The sequence below is a fragment of the Microcebus murinus genome, chromosome 23 (genome assembly GCF_040939455.1).
Source record: "Microcebus murinus isolate Inina chromosome 23, M.murinus_Inina_mat1.0, whole genome shotgun sequence".
Classification (NCBI taxonomy): Eukaryota; Metazoa; Chordata; class Mammalia; order Primates; family Cheirogaleidae; genus Microcebus; species Microcebus murinus.
In genome coordinates this window covers 3,590,698-3,605,521 of record NC_134126.1, presented here as the reverse complement: position 1 = coordinate 3,605,521, position 14,824 = coordinate 3,590,698, and positions in this window count along the sequence as shown.

Here is a 14,824-nt window from a genome sequence, read left to right as displayed (position 1 = left end):
TATGGCAGAAAGGATTTAAAAGATGTGATTAAGGATTTTGGTTAATCAAAATACAGATGCTCTTTGGCTTATGATGGAGGTTATGTCTGGAAAAATCCATCATAAGCCAAAAATATCAGAAATTGAAAGTCTGTTTTTGACTTAGTATATTTTCAACTTATGATGGGTTTATCTGAACATAACCCCACCATTACTTGAGGAGCATGCTGAATGCATATCCCTTTTACACCATTGTAAAGTCAAAAATTATAACTTGAACCATCATGAGTCAGGAACGATCTATAGTGATAAACATGGGCGGTCCTGACCAATCGGGGAAGCCGTTAACATAAGGCAGAGACATTCCTTTTCAGTAAGAAAAATTTTCTTGCTACCCTTGCAGGAAAAAAAAAAAGAAAGAAAGCACTATGTTGGAGAGAGGGTCGTGTGGCAGGCTTGGCAGGCCGTGTCTGGGAGCTGAAATGGAGAGAAAGAAGGGGCCTCAGTCTGCGACGCGGCTGGAAGCACCTGAGCTCTGCCGGGAGTGGCGGCCTCGCAGGCGGGCGCCGAGCGAGCGCCGCGTGACGGGTCGAGCGCCGCGTGACGGGTCGAGCGAGCGCCGCGTGACGGGTCGAGCGAGCGCCGCGTGACGGGTCGAGCGAGCGCCGCGTGACGGGTCGAGCGAGCGCCGCGTGACGGGTCGAGCGAGCGCCGCGTGACGGGTCGAGCGAGCGCCGCGTGACGGGTCGAGCGAGGGCCGCGTGACGGGTCGAGCGCCGCGTGACGGGTCGAGCGCCGCGTGACGGGTCGAGCGAGCGCCGCGTGACGGGTCGAGCGCCGCGTGACGGGTCGAGCCCCGCGAGGCCCCGAGCAGAGGCCGCAGCTGCGCTGTGCGAATCCGGACCCAGTGCTGTCATGAATGGTGTGGCATTAAGCTGCTAAATTCGTGATCATTTCTTATTCAGGAAAAGAAAACTAATGAAGTTGCGCTAGACGGAGTTCCAAGCCGTCAAAGTCTCCTCCCCTAATGCTCCCACCCAGCGAAGTCCTTTCCTTTAACTGTGGACGGAACGGAATAGACGGAGGTCACCGTTGTGACAAGGTGGGAAAGGTGAAAGGGATTCCAGATGAGACCAAGATCCCAAAGCAGTCGACGCCGAACCACTCGGCTGGGGATGGCGTGGGGTGGGCCTGCGTCATCAGCCGAGCGCGCTTGGAGAGGGACTCGTCCTTCCTGTGGCGGCTGCTCGATGGTGGAGAGCCTGGAGAGCAAGCAGCAAGCTCTAGGCGCTGAGCATGTGCCGGCTTAGAGCCAGCAAGAAACAGGAATTGAATTCTGCTGACAACTGTGCGAACCTGAAAAAGGACCCCAGCCCCACGAGAGAACGCAGGACCGCAAACGCCTGGATCCTAGCCCGGGAGACGCTGAGCAGAGGATTAGTTAGGTCCTGCCTGAGCTTCTGTGTGTCATTTGTTAGGCAGAAATAGAAAAGGAATGTATATGTAGAGATTAAAATTAAAATATATGAAAAAAATTGAACAAAAATTTTATATTTGGATTAAATTATTGCAAATTTGTATCTACACAGTTTAAATAATCTAGCTGCATTTCCATGTAGCTTCCAACTTTGTTTATATAAGCAAAGAGGATTTATAATAATTATAGAACATAGAAAAAATATTTTTTTAAACTACTTGGCAAACGTATGATGATTCGTCTTTCCTGCATACAGCAATTCAAATGAATATGTTCCTGAACAATCTTTTCCCTCATTCCAAATACCTTTTTGAATTAAGATACTAACCATACTCTGTGGGATTCCAAATTTCAATATTTAATGATATATTCCTTTTTTTCCTTTCTCCACTGCTAAAATTCTTTTTTCTAAATGGCCTATGAGCATAAACTTGCCAGTTACAGGGAACGTATTTATGGTTTATATCATTTTGAGATTTGAGAAATATCTGTATAACCATGTTTAAATCATTCAGCAGTGAAATTAATGCTCTATTCACAGCATTGGTAGTACCCAGACTGCTTTTCTGATTGGCATAACTCAGATATGACTAAGCTGAAGGCTTCATATCTGGCAGGATTTTGATTCATACTGAAAAAAATGAATCAAACCAAATAATAATGCATATATAATCACCACATATCAAATACAATTGTCTTAAACATATGCCTTTTCGTATCAGTGAAGAAATAGTCTAGACAACTAGTGAGATTTCTTATCTTTATTTATAATTTATATGTAATGAATCAATTGTGTTAGTCAATCCACAGATACGAATGTATGGAAATAGTCAAAATGCACACAAAACTCATATATTAATGAATACAAGTACATATCTGTTTATGTAATTATTATATTCCTATCAAACTGTTATTAGTTTAGCATCCATTATAATTTATAAATATATTATTTCTTCTTTATTTATTAGTTGTCACTTAGCTCATATCTCATTTATTTATTCTTTCATAGCTATACATCAATCTATTCATATCTACACTGTGTATCAGTATAGAATTATAACTTCTGTTTTTATTTAAAGATATAAATGATATTAATATAATCCAAGAAAGAGCCAATTCTCCTGCTAATATTTGTAGAAGCTGTTGGTATCCCCAGTCTTCCTTTAAATCCAGCACCATGCATTTTATTTGTCAAGTCATTTTATTTTATTTTATTTTATTTTATTTTATTTTATTTTATTTTATTATATTTTATTTATTTTGAGACAGAGTCTCACTTTGTTGCTCAGGCTAGAGTGAGTGCCGTGGCGTCAGCCTAGCTCACAGAACCTCACACTCCTGGGCTCAAGCGATCCTCCTGCCTCAGCCTCCCGAATAGCTGGGACTACAGGCATGCGCCACCATGCCCGGCTCGTTTTTTCTATATATATTAGTTGGCCAATTAATTTCTTTCTATTTATAGTAGAGACGGGTCTCGCGCTTGCTCTGGCTGTTTACGAACTCCTGACCTTGAGCGATATACCCGCCTTGGCCTCCCACAGTGCTAGGATTACAGGCGCGAGCCACCGAGCCCGGCCCATTTTATTTTTTTATAATCTGTAGCAGTTGTCGCACATTATTTTTCTGTACGTTTCCTGATTACTATTTTGGAAGGGAATAGGCTAGTTATTTTGTAAGATGCCTGTCAAGCTGGGATTACATGGAGATTCTTCTTAATTAGATTGAGATAATGTAATTTTCAAAAATAGCAATGAACTGACTTATCCTTCATAGTCTGTCTTATCAGGAAGTATGTGCTATTGGCTTGTCCAAGTAATAGCAATGTTAGTTTTGGTGACTTGTTAAAATGGCGACCACCAGTTTTCTATACAGAAGTTACTATTTTCTCATTTATAAATAATTTGTTGAAAGGTACTTTTTGTCTATGTAATATTTTGTTAATTTTCAAATTTTAACACATTGGCTTTATCATGCGTTAAAATTTTTAAATACATCATTCCTTATTTCTTCTCTGTTTACTAATTGCATTTTGCATCTCTCTCAATTATTTTGTATTATTCTTTCATTAACCAGCATATATGTACACACTATATAATGATGAATTCTTTTTTTCAATTTTTAATTTATTCATGTCTATAAAATAATAAAGCATAAAATACAACATTATTTGAAGTCAATATTAAGTACATAATCACATGTAAAATCAAAAATGTTAAAATAAAGTTTATAATGTTGAATGGTAAAATAAACTTACTGTTGAGTTGTGATTGTTCTTGCTCATATGAATGAATAGCACTAGGAAATATATTTTGGTTAAAATGATGAATTCTTTTATTCTAAGGGTTACAATCTATGACTACCATTATTCATTTTCACACTCAGTGTCACAGATTTATCAGTGAAAGCCCTTCCTGGCTGACTTCCATGTCCTTGTAACATGTCCTCATGTTTCATTGAGCTCTCTCTTACTTTCTGTCCTAAAACAATGTTTCAGGTCATCTTGTAATTTCCCTATCACATCCTGAAAGTGGCTATATTACCTATGAATCTTTGTTATTTTATTTTATTTATTTATTTATTTATTTATTTATTTATTTATTTATTTATTTATTTATTTGAGACAGAGTCTCACTTTGTTGCCCAGGCTAGAGTGAGTGCCATGGTGTCAGCCTGGCTCACAGCAAACTCAAACTCCTGGGCTCAAGCGATCCTCCTGCCTCAGCCTCCCGAGTAGCTGGGACTACAGGCATGCGCCACCATGCCTGGCTAAGTTTTTCTCTATATATTTTTATTTGTCCAGCTAATTTCTTTCTATTTTTAGTAGAGATGGGGTCTCAGTCTTGCTCAGGCTGTTTTCCAACTCTTGACCTTGAGCAATCCACCCGCCTTGGCCTCCCAGAGTTGCTAGGATTACAGATGTGAGCCCCCGCGCCTGGCCTGGGAATCTTTGTTATTTCAAATGAAGAATGCTATTTAGAAATCAAAACTTGGGCATGAGGTTTGCTCATTGACACCAGAGTATTGTGTTATTAGACCTTATCATAAGATAAAGTAACAATTTTATATATACTCGTATGAATGTCAATCCATAGTTTGATGGATCTGTAGATCTAGCTAGCTAGCAAAAAACATGAATTCTTACTAATTCCTTCAATTACAATCCAACTCCATAGCACACATTCTAGTGTTCCTCCTTTCCACATTTGTAATTATATTTCTGAACAGCAAAACCTTGGCTCTCATTAAGATTATTATATTTATTTATTTGAGGAAGTCTACAATACACAGAAGTTAGGTTCCAAATTGCTCATCACGTCACTACAAGAAAATAAAAACACTGTTACATAAACTTCAATATTTTTTTCACACTTCTTTTTCATATTAGGGTAAATTTTACAAAAATATTTAAGTGCACAAATATGTGTATAATTCAATGACTATAGAGAAATAGTTGCATCCATGTATCCCACACGTCTATAAAGATATAGAATATTGCCATATCCCCAGAAAATTACCTTATGCCTCTTCCCAGTTACTATTCTGTTGGGAGACAATTATGAATATCAATACTTTTTGGGCACTCTCCAGACTATGTGAACAAACGAGCTCTGGCAAAAATTTGGTTAAAAAATACTGTGTAAAAAAGCATGCACTGGATGCTACTGACAGTGTATTTCTCCAAAGAGATTTTTTAAAATAGTGAATACTATTTTATGCATATTTAATTACAAGGAAAAGGACATGAAGTATTAATACATGTTACAACATGGATGGGCCTTGAAACAACATGCTGAGTGAAAGAAGCCACATACAAAAGGCCATATATTATGAGCCCATTTATATGGAATATTGAGAACAGACAAATACATAGAGACAAAAAGTAAATTAGTGGTCGCCAATGATGCGGGGAATGCAGAGTGACTTAATTCTCCAGGGAGATTTAAAGACTTATTTCCCTCTGTTATTTGCTTACATTCCTAGGTAGCAAAAATCTAGGGACCGTCCTTCCATACCAGGAAAGGATTTGTTTACATTACAGAATAAAGTCCCTGTCTCTCTCTCTGGAGAGGAGAATGGGTCAGTGTCCAACCACCCTATACGAACTCCATGTCTCATACTTCTGAGATTCTTTTTTGATGCAAAGCCAGTGTGTGAGCAATGGAACCACTATGTCTCACCATCATCCTGTGGATGCTAGGGCTTGGAAAAGCAGTACTAAAGGCTCTGCATGATAAGTAGTCAGTTCTCTTATTTGAAGAGCGTGTGTATATATGTAAACTATCCTCAACTCCTGTGGATAACAGACTAAACCTAAGACATGAAATAACAGACTAAACCTAAGACATGAAACTATTCTAGAATAGTTTCTAGAATTCTAGAAGAAAATGTTGGAAAAACTCTTATAGAAATTGGCCTGGGGAAAGAATTTATGAAGAAGACCCAAACGGCAATCACAGAAACAAATACATAAATAAACAAAAGGGATCTGATCCAATTAAAAAGCTTCTGCACAGCCAAGGAAACTATCACAAGAGCAAGCAGACAACCTACAGAATGGGAGAAAATATTTGCAAACTACACACCCGATAAAGGGCTGGTAACTGGAATCTATATAGAACTCAGGAAAATTACCAAGAAAAAAATCAACCCTATCAAAAAGTGGGCAAAAATTATGCACAGAAACTTTTCAAAAGAAGATAGACTAATGGCCAACAAATATATGAAAAAAATGCTCAACATTTCTAATCATCAGGGAAATGCGAATCAAAACCACATGAGGTATCACTTAACTCTAGTGAGAATGGCCTTTATCAAATAGACCAAAAACAATAAGTGTTGGCGTGGATGTGGAGATTGGTGTGCATGTGGAGATAGGAACACTCACACACTGCTGGAAGGACTGCAAACTGGTACAACCTCTGTGGAAAGTAGTATGGAGATACCTCAAAGAACTACAAGTAGAACTACCATTTAATCCAGCAATCCCACTGCTGGGCATCTGCCCAAAGGAACAAAAGACAGTCTATAAAAAAGACATCTGCACTATAATGTTCAGAGCAGCACAATTCACAATTGTAAAGATGTGGAAACAACCCAAGTGCCATCAATCCATGAGTGGATTAATAAAATGTGGTATATGTATACCACAGAGTTCTATTTAGCTGCAAAAAACGATGGTGATCTAGCACCTCTTGTATTATCCTGGATGGAGCTGGAGCCCATTCTACTAAGTGAAGAAGTATCTCAAGAATGGAAAAACAAGCACCACAAGTACTCACTATCAAATTGGTATTAGCTGACTTAACTGACCAATACTTAAGTGCACATATATTAGTCACATTCATTGGGTGTTGGGCAGGTGTGAGGGGGTAGTAGTGGATGGGACAGACACACCTAATGGGTGCAGTGTGCACTGTCTGGGGGATGGACATGCTTGAAGCTCTGACTTAAGTAGGGCAAAGACAATATATGTAACCTAAACATTTGTATCCCCGGTATATGTGGAAATAAAAAAAAAACAGGGAGTGGGAAAAAAATTATCCCACTCCCTGAAGACCAGAAGCAATCACTAGGGTTTGGTTTGCTGTTTAATTTTTTTCCCATTAGGTGTTAATTTTGCCTGGTACAGTATGTCATATGTATGGAATATATATATATATATATATATATATATGTTTTCATATATGTATATATTCCTTTTTTGCTAGCCTTCTTTCTCTCAACATAATGTCTATGAAATTATTAATAGATTACTATCACAGCAGTTACATTGTTTTTTGATGCATAATATTCCATTCTATGAATTTATCACAGTTTGATTATCTATTCTCCTATTGATGTTTACTCAGGTTTATTTATAATTTTGGTTATTATGAATAAAGCTTGCTATGGTATTATACAAATAATTTTTAAAGTGTTTTGTTTTATATTGTGAAGGTACCTTGGAACAGAAATAGTAGTTTAAATCAATGAATTATTAGTTATACATTTAACTTTATTAAAAAAGTATTTGTTTGTAGCGTTTGAACTATTTTGCATTCTCTGTCATATTTTATATGAGTCCACTTACTCCTCATTTTTGCCACAATTTGGCAGTGGCAGTCTTTTTAATTTTACTTTGCTAATAGTTTTCAGTAATATCTATCTAATTATGATTATAAAATATATTTTCTGATGATTGCCAGGAACATTTTCTTGTGCTTGCTGGACATTTGTATATCTACTTTGTAACATGTCTGCTCAAATATTGTGCCCTCTTTTAAACATTTTCTTTTATTCTGGATTTATCAGTGTTCCTTTATATTCTGAATAAAAATGCTTTGTCAGATATGTTTTGCAAATATTTTTCACCACCTTGAGTCTTATCTAGCTTTTTTTTCAATTGTTTCTTTTGATCAGAAATTTTCAGTTTTGATAAAATTTAACTTATAATTTTTATGGTTATTTCATTTTGTGTCCTAAGAAATCTTTGCTTATCCTTATTTAAATCATGATAATATTATTGTGTTTTCTATTAAAAGCTCTATAGTTTTCATAATTAACATTTTGAAATCTAGAATATCAAAAAAGTCAAAAAGGAAAGAAAAAAGGAAATGAAAAAGAACTTACTTTGCATTAAATGATATAGAAGCACAAAATATGAAATTTTCTGAGATGCAGTTAATGCAATACTTAGATGAAAATTCATATTTATAATGCTTATATACTCAAAGTGGACAGGTTTAAAATAATTGATCTAAGATTCTACCTTAGAAACTAGAAAAAGAAGAGCAAATTAAACCCAAAGGAAATAAAATGATAAAGTATAGAAATGAATAAAATATAAAACAATTAGTAGAGAAAGTTCTTGAAAAAAATCCCAAAATTGTATGATAAAATTAATAGTATTGATATTGATAAAGAAAAAGAGAAAACTCAATTATCAATACCAGGAACAACAACAACAATAAAAAACATGTCATTAGAGATCCTATGGGCAATAATAAGAGACCATCAAGAAAAATCTAAATCTAATAAATTTCAAAACTCATGTAAGAGACATATTAAAAGATACATATCAGGAAAACAGACTGAAGAAAAATTTAAAAATCAGAATAGCCCTATATTAATTATACAAATTGAATTGGTAGTCAAATGCATTACCATTTGAAAACTTTCCAAACCCAGATGGCTTACCTGGTATATTCAGTCAAATATTTTATAAATAAATACTAATTGTATGCATATATGTATACTCCTAAAAGGAGTATACATATATGCATATATGTATATGGATATATACATATATATATATTCCTAAAAGGAAAAAAAGGAAGTAGGAAACACTTCTCAACTTGTTTTTAAGGACAAACAAGCCTGATAAGAACATTTACTAACATCCCTTCATAGATGAAAAATCCTTGACATAAGAAAAAAACCAGAAATATCTAAAAAAATGAATAAGATATTCTGACCACTAGAAGATTATTCAAGATATACAAGTTTAGTTATCATTCCAATACACATATAGTTCACCATATTAAACTAGAAGAGAATAAAATATAGCTGGAACACTTGAAAAAATCAACCCTACTCATACATGTTAAAAAAGTCTCAACAATTTGAAATACATTCATCTGAAAAACAGCTTCCACAAGCACCTGCAGCAAATATTACTCTTAGTGGGGAGACATTGAGGGCTTTTCTCCTAAGATTAAGAACAAGATAATCACTATTAAACTGGAACTAATTGATCAACATTTGTGGGCACATATGGTAATAAAACTCAGTGGAAACCAAGCAGGTGGTGGGGAGAGGATGGACGGGGTAAATTCACACCTAACAGGTACAATGCATGCTATCTTGGTGACAGGCACACTTATAAATTTAACTTAAATGGCATAAAAGCAATTCATGCAACCAAAATGTGTATACGACTGTAATACTCTGAAATTTAAAAAAAGAACATGATAGAACATTTAAATATTTTATTAGAAGTCCAGGCCAATACATAGAGGGGAAAACATAAATAAATAAAATAAAATGACACACATTTTCCAAAGGCAAAAGTAAAACTTTTTATTTCTATGTTACATGATCGTGTATATAGAGAATCCTGAAGAAATTACAAAACATAGCTGGGTACGGTGGCTCATGCCTATAATCCCAGTACTTTGGGAGAACTTTTGAGACCAACATGGGCTAGTTCAGACCCAGTCTCTACAAAAAAAGTTAAAAGTTAGCTGGATGCGGTGATGTATGACTGTGTTCCTAGTTACTGGGAAGGCTGAGGCAGGAGGATTGCTTGAGCCCAGGAGTTCAAGGTTGCAATGAGCTATGATTGCAATGAGCCTAAATTTCAGCCTGGGTGACAGATTGAGATTCTTTCTCAAAACAAACAAACAAACAAACAGAAGAAAAGAAATCACCAAGCATGTTTTTGCTAGGAATAATACTGAATTTGGCAGTACCATAATATATAAGGTCAATCTATAAGAGTCAATTGTATTTTATACAATAGTAGGAAACAATTGAAAAATACAATTTAAAAAATATTACTCTTAAAATATTGATCAAATTTTATGTGTGTCTATATGTATGCATATACACATACAGATATATGAAAAAATATGCTATATCTTGATTGATGTAATGATCATAATGTATATGTATTTGTTGTATCTCAGAACTATTAATATATACCTGAATTTTGCTCTCTAGAATTTTACTTAATTAAAAGACAAAAATATATAAAACTGAACCTGCCCACACATTCATTAATGACTTTTTTTTTTATTTGCAACCACCACACTTGTAATTTGCAAATTAGGAAAAAAAAATCCCAACGTTCATTCAATACAAAAAACTTAGTCCAGAAAATTTGCTATATTTCATCCATCTTAGTCACCATTAAGTATAAGGGGAAAATCATCAATATAACTTGGTATAATATACATATTAGAAAAATAGATCTATTATCCAAATTAATCAATTTATTCACAATAATTTTACCATTCAACCTTCCATGGATTTCACCTTCTAGAAAGGAAAAAAAAAACCTCTCTACTTCCTCTTATTGCTCTCTGATAAGTCTACATCTATGAAAATTGTGTTAATTTTTCAATTAGGTTATTCTTTCACATTATTTTTAGTAAATATCCTGGTATAGTTGTTTTTTCTTATGCATGGGATAGGCATGATTTTAAATCAAATATCATCATATTTTTTACAATTGGTGTTTCTTCAAAAATAATTCTCCAGGCCGGGCGCGGTGGCTCAAGCCTGTAATCCTAGCACTCTGGGAGGCCGAGGCGGGCGGATTGCTCGAGGTCAGGAGTTCGAAACCAGCCTGAGCAAGAGCAAGACCCCGTCTCTACTATAAATAGAAAGAAATTAATTGGCCAACTAATATATATATATAAAATTAGCCGGGCGTGGTGGCGCATGCCTGTAGTCCCAGCTACTCGGGAGGCTGAGGCAGCAGGATTGCTTGAGCCCAGGAGTTTGAGGTTGCTGTGAGCTAGGCTGACACCAGGGCACTCACTCTAGCCTGTGCAACAAAGCGAGACTCTGTCTCAAAAAAAAAAAAAATAATAATTCTCCAAAATAAAGATGTCCACAAATGCTATATAATATTTATCCACACAGTTTGAAGTATTGTTATCTTGGATTAAGGATATATATTAACTATCAAAGCAATTCTGTCATTCTGTCATTATAGGGAAGGGGAGCTTTCCTTTCCATTGAGATAAAAATGAACTTCAATTGATCCAATCTATTGAGTTTGGAGTAGGACAATGGACTTCATGTCATCATGTCCAATGTTAAAATGATTATTGTTCAAGCCTCTTTTTTCCATACAAATAAAGGCATATTTGTCAGGATAATATATACTACTGTCATTTCAAACTAATCCCGAATCTAGGTGGTTTAACTCATTAACATTTTATTTTTAATCACATAAATCCTGAGATGATTCTAATTGTAATTTTACCCTGTGGAACACTTTGCCTTTGAGGTCTCAGTGGAGGCAAGGGGAAGAAAGAAAGTAGGAAGAGGCAGCACAAGTCATTTTCCTTCACAGTCATTGAACAAATAGGCTCAACCTAGCCGCAAAGCAGGCTGGGAAAAGTAGGAGGGCTTGAGGATATTGGTGGGTGCTAACTTTCTCTCACAGCAACAGCAAACGCACTACCACATCATTCCCTTCATGCCACTGGGCAGTTTGAAAGCTAACAATGTCCAGTGTCCGGGCGCGTGTGCAGTGAGCATTTCTATAGATTTTCTGATCCTGGAGTGCTCTGGGTAAGCAAGATACATGTTCCACTTTGCCTCCTGAACACTCTCAATGTGTGGAAATCCATTTTTTTCTAAATTTGCATTATATCACGGTTTTCTCTTTCTTGTTCTTACCCACAGGACACAGAATTTTCTATGGCCCAATCATGATTCCACATCACATCAGTCCCTAATGACACCATATATCAGGGAGTGGTGTGAACTCGAATCTACCGAAGGGGATTTAAAATCTGCGTAAGAAATTATTTTCACAAAATTAAAAATATATATGTGTGTGTGTACATATACATATAGGCTGTTGAAGTTTGCAAGTCCTAGAATATACTTTAGAGGGGAAGAATGCGTTTAACATTTCCCCGATGTATGGAAACTCACGAAAAGACAAGAATTTAAGGACCTCTTGAGAAAGAAAGGAAAACATTCCTCTCATTGCTTATGATAAGTCCACATCTAAGAAAATAGAATATTGTTAATTATTCTATAAAGTTATTTTGTCTTCTGGAGTTTTGGTATCTCTGTTACGTCCCTAAAAAGCTATATTGAACTGTTTATTTAAAAATCACTTCACTGTTGACAAGAAAACAAAGATGTGCAACTATTTTATTGAGACATAGGCATATATTTTCAAAACTTTCAACTTTGCAGAATTTATGGGAAAGACAGCATAAATGGTGACTATCAAAATTTCCCACGTCAAAATTGAACCACAGTTTTACTCTCCATTGGCATAATACTTTTTCTGCAGTGGCAATTTTTTTCTTAAAAGAGTTACTTTTATAAAACAATGACTGTTTAAGTCAAATATAATGCAAGCAATACAGAAGGTCGTACAGTTAAATGATTAATCTAATCTTGTCATGTTTTCCACACTCCATTGAATTGGCTAGCTACTTAGTAAACCCACTTTAAGCCATTCCCTTTGTAACTTCCTCTTCTCTGAATTTCTCATATTTATATATGCATATTATTACCCAGTGAAATTATTGTATAAACCTATTCTTCTTTATTAGGTACAATCATAGCTGTCTGGAACTACTGGGCTCATGTCATCCTCCTGCATCAACCTCCAAAGTGGATTACAGGCATGAGCTGCCACACCCACCCCTAAAAACCTATTTTTAATATATATGTAAATTAATAGATATAGCACTCTTTATTTCACATGGATGCATAGAGATAGCTCTCTTTTTATACTGCCATTTATCTGTGGACAATTAGTTTGCTTCAACTTTTTATTATTAAAAACAATGTTGTAATCTTTACTCCTAATAATTACAGCAATAAACTATTTCCCAGCCTTGTTGATAACTCCCTGGACAATAGCTGTGACTTCTCTAGACTTCTTTCTGCTTCAAGCACAAAAATCAAAAGTAGAGGAGTTGCAGGAAAGTAACAAGAACATTTCATTATTACTCTGGAGATGGTGCCACTTCACCGCTGAGTGGGGAAGCACTTTTTTCTTCCCCTCTCTTGGCCAGAGAGATTTCATCCCACTGGGTTCTCCAATAACAATGTACTTGCTTGGTGTGGTCTTTGAACATATATAATAGTAAAATTTCTATAACTTACTTTTTAGTGATAATTAGCTAGCTCTTTAATGATCTTATTATTTTATCTTAATAACTACAGCTATGTTGATTTTCTTTAGAAAATGATCTGCACAATAATATTTGATCATCCCATAGCATCATCACCAATTTAAAGGTGAGAAAGTACTTGAAATTTTGGTTACTCATTTTCAAGTCCATTATTTTCAATAAAATAAAATTTTATGGGCCTAAGTACCAATCAGATAAGTTCTACTGGATCAAGAGGTACAGACAGAATATCAAATTATCTCTCTCTTTAAAATACTTAAGTTATTAATATTTAGTGAATGATGTAAGAAATCTTAAACAGGGCAGCTGCAACCGAACATGAAACAATTTGTGGATTTTATGGCAGTCCTCTTCCCCATAGATTAGGATATTTAATTTATTAATAGTTAATTGATTATTTCATTTAGCTGAAAAGACTTATTAGGTACCTATTATACCATGAAAATAAAGAGTACCTGCTTTAACAAATACTGAATTCACCATTATCAGATATGTTCAAAGCTATGAATTTATATCACTTAAAAGTGTGTTATAATAGATACAATTATCCAATGATTGACTTGATATGCCTTTGAACCTGGGAATTTTAATTGCAATGACAGATACTACGGGGATCTAATGTAAGGGTTTGTCACATTCCCTAATCTCCGGGATCCAACATTTAATGATACCTATTATCTGCCCTCTTATGCTTCCTTACAAAAATATGTATTACCTTTTAAAAAATTACATTAAAAATACTTATTTATTCCATAATATTACTATTCTTAATTTTGAATATGAATCAGTAAACAATTTGATATATTAACTTTGAACAAAGAAGAAAAATACCAGCTATCTGTAGTGTCTGCTTAATGACACACTTTAACTCAATGTTTATGAACGGTGCTATGTTGTACATGATTAATGGAGGTTATCAGCTTATGTTAATGACGTTGGGCTGAATGTTCCTTGGATTGTTTGTTGGCATGGATACTAAAAAATAATTTATCCACCTGAAACCACAAACTACATCAAGAATAATAACAAAATGCTTATTAACATTAATCTAATTAGATCCCTGTATCAACAGTGTCTGTCCACATCCGTGTTTAAGTTATTTAAGGGACATTGGAAAATACACATGAATGGTTTCACAGTATTTTAAAGTAAATTATATTAATACGTTGTGAGTTTTCCAACTGCCATCAAGTTTAAGATAATAAATATAACACTTTTAATTCAGACCTTGTACAGGTGGTGGTGATTTGCTTTATATACTTATGTGAAACATTGAGAATAGCAATCAACTTTGTATATGAAATAGGACAAGCTTTGTAACTATTCCAAAGTAAAAATAGTGGCCTTTATATCGGGAAGACTAATTACATATACGGTAAAAAAATTATCTCATTCTATCCAAACGTTACCATTTCAACCTGTGCAAGTATGTGAGTGGTGAGATGATTAAACCAAGATGCTGGCTTACATGACTGCTATTCTTAAATCAGGC